Source organism: Gossypium arboreum, chromosome 12 (assembly GCF_025698485.1).
Source record: "Gossypium arboreum isolate Shixiya-1 chromosome 12, ASM2569848v2, whole genome shotgun sequence".
In the NCBI taxonomy this organism is placed as follows: domain Eukaryota; kingdom Viridiplantae; phylum Streptophyta; class Magnoliopsida; order Malvales; family Malvaceae; genus Gossypium; species Gossypium arboreum.
Genome location: NC_069081.1, coordinates 9849099 through 9852046, shown reverse-complemented (window position 1 = coordinate 9852046; position 2948 = coordinate 9849099). Strand labels below are relative to the sequence as shown.

Sequence of the window (2948 nt, the reverse complement as noted above, 5' to 3'; positions counted from 1 at the left end):
TAGGCCGTAATTCGGGATATCAAAAGAACTTGCCTTTTGTAAACTGAAAAATATATAGGATTTTTCTTATGTAATTTATCACCTTTTTACTTAAATTCGTTGTTAAAACTAAGTAATTGTTTAATAAATTAATGAAATATGTGAAAATATGAAATTAGGACATAGAAATTATTAAAATGTGATTTTATGCTTTATTTTATAGTTTTTCATGCATAAAATGGTTTTTTTAGATATGTTTGAACATATTATATTTTTAAGACATAAAATGCGCCAAGCATGATTAAATTAAATAATAAAATATAAAATTATACTTAATAATTAATTTTAAAATATTTCATTAATAATTTTGGTTTTAATTAATTATTTAAATTGGATAAATTTTGTTCTTTGGTCCTTTAATTTATCTATTTATTTTGGACAAGTCTAATAGCTTTGCTGGATTATAAAAAAACGGTCTAAATTCAAGACCAAGTCAACCCAAATTCAGCTACACATGGCTGTCCACATAAACCACTTTTTGGATTAATTACACAAGGTCCTTGTCATGTTGAAGAAATTAGAGATTCGCCCGAAGATTTACATTTGACTGAGTTTAAGTCCTGAGTTGTTATGGCATTTAAATTGCTTAAAAATCAAGCAAAATTCAACTCAAAATCCACTTAACATGGCCGACCACTCATTAGAAAAGCTTGAAGAGACTAAACCTCTTTATTTTTAGCAAACTACACTCATCTCTTCACCTATAAATAAGACTTCATTTGATCCATCATCATTTATCCCTCATCCATCATCATTCTCTCTCCTCTCTCAATTTTCTTTAGTATTTTCCATTTCCCATGCCTAGCATCATATCTTCATAGAGATTTTAGCAATTAAGCCTATTAAAGAGCCCTTGGTTGACCACCTTGGAAAGCCATCAGCAAAGGAGCAAAGCGAAGGAGCCTCGTCGGTCAGAGTCTTGGGTGACAACCAATTTGATTTGGGTTTAATCTTTATTTTCTTTGATTTAATCTAAAAATTTTTGCTATGTGTTCTTTGTTCTTGTTTAAAACAATGTTAGCTTGATTTTATTTAAGTTAGGATGGTTGTTTTGATTAAATAATATTTATTTGATTCATGCTTGTAATGTTTGTACCTCAATCGATCATGTTTTTCATTAAAATCAAGTTTGTATTTCATTCATACGTGATTGAAATGCACCTGGATTAGCTGAGCAATCCTAACCAGACGGTGGCTAGTGGACACATAATTAAAATGTGCAAGCTCAATTTAGATCCCAACCCGATTAAATTGCAGGTTACATAACAACTCTAACCAAGCTCTGTTATCTGCATAATTTTTAGATTTGTGTGATTAAATCGTTTCAGACCTTAAATTGTTTCAAACCTAACACGTCCCTGTTACCTTACACGAATGCTAAGAAACCCTTAGTAAATAAGGATCAGTAAAATGCGTATTTACTAAGTAAAGGATTCCGAAAGGACCTAATGTGGTTTCCAAACTCATGAAAGATCGAGTTGCCATGGAATGTTTTTCTTAATGTTATTAAGCATATTGATAATAAATTGAGTTTAATTAAAGTAATTGTCCTAGTTTATTTATGTTATAATTGTTGCAAATTGTGTTTAATTTTGCTAAAATCTATTTCATTCATATAGTTTGCATACTTAGGATAAATTGCATTAGGGATCATTGTATTTAGTTTAATATATTCAATTTTAATCATCACTTCTCAACCATATTGTATTTTTATTTACCAAGTTGTTAGTATAATTTTACAATTAAGTGATTTAACAAAAATACAATCCCTGTAGAGAGGATAACTCGATACTTACTTATTACTTGATAATGACTATGTACACTTGCACAAACCTACGCGTTACAAGTTTTTGGCACCGCTGTCGGGGATTGTTAACCATTGCCAAAGTCATTTCTCATTGTGAAATTATTTACTTCCAATTTGGTTTATTTCTAACATTACTAACTTATTCTTTTTAATTTTGTGATTTTCTTTTCAGGTGTTTATAAGCATAGATCGAATTATCGCTTTACTCCTTGTAGACTCTGAAATTGAGCGAACTTTTAGACAAAGAAGACGTGACGAATAGCTCAAAGACAAGTCGAGATGGACCATGGAAATCAGAATCAAGACCAAGGTAATGAAACTCATTGTGTACAAAATCTCATCCTCATTACCGATGATGGGGATCGATGCATCAGACAATATGCTGTGCCACTTTTCAGTAAGTTAAATCTAGGAATTAGAAGACCAGATATTTAGGCAACCCAATTTGAATTGAAACCAATGATGTTCCAAATGCTCCAAACGGTGGACCAATTTAGTTGTATGCCCACGAAAGATCCACATCTCCACCTTCGATTGTTTATGAAGGTGGGTGATTCATTCAAGATAGCTGGTGTGCTGAAGACACGTTGAGGTTGAAATTGTTTCCGTACTCATTGTAAGATTGAGCACGAGCATGGCTTAATTCATTGCCACCAAGTTTCATATCTACCTGGCAAGAATTAGCAGAGAGATTTTTGGTTAAGTATTTCCCTCCTAGAAAAAATGCTAAGTTGAGGAATGAGATCACAACTTTCCAAAAATTAGATGACAAGTCTTTGTATGAGGCTTGGAAGCGATTTAAGGAGTTACTTCATGAGTGTCCTTATTATGGGATTCCTCATTATATACAGTTCGAGACATTCTATAATGGTCTCAATGCACATACAAGATTGATGGTAGATATTTCTGCGAATGGTACAATTTTGTCTTAGTCTTATAATGAGGCCTATGAGATCATTGAGAGGATTGCGAGTAATATCTATCAATGGCCAACAAATCAAACAGATTTAGGACGACGTGTAGCTGGAGTTCATAAAGTTGACGCCCTCACTTTGTTATCAGCTCAGGTATCGTCTATTTCCTCTATGTTAAAACAATTTAC

At 32.2% G+C, this 2948-nt stretch overlaps 1 non-coding gene across 1 annotated transcript; it reads right to left on the bottom strand.

Moving 5' to 3' along the window:
• Window positions 1–2574: 2574 nt before the first annotated feature.
• On the bottom strand, window positions 2575–2681 carry LOC128285808 (small nucleolar RNA R71). The gene has a single exon (XR_008276356.1). It is a non-coding gene; the product is annotated as a small nucleolar RNA R71 (small nucleolar RNA).
• Window positions 2682–2948: the final 267 nt, after the last annotated feature.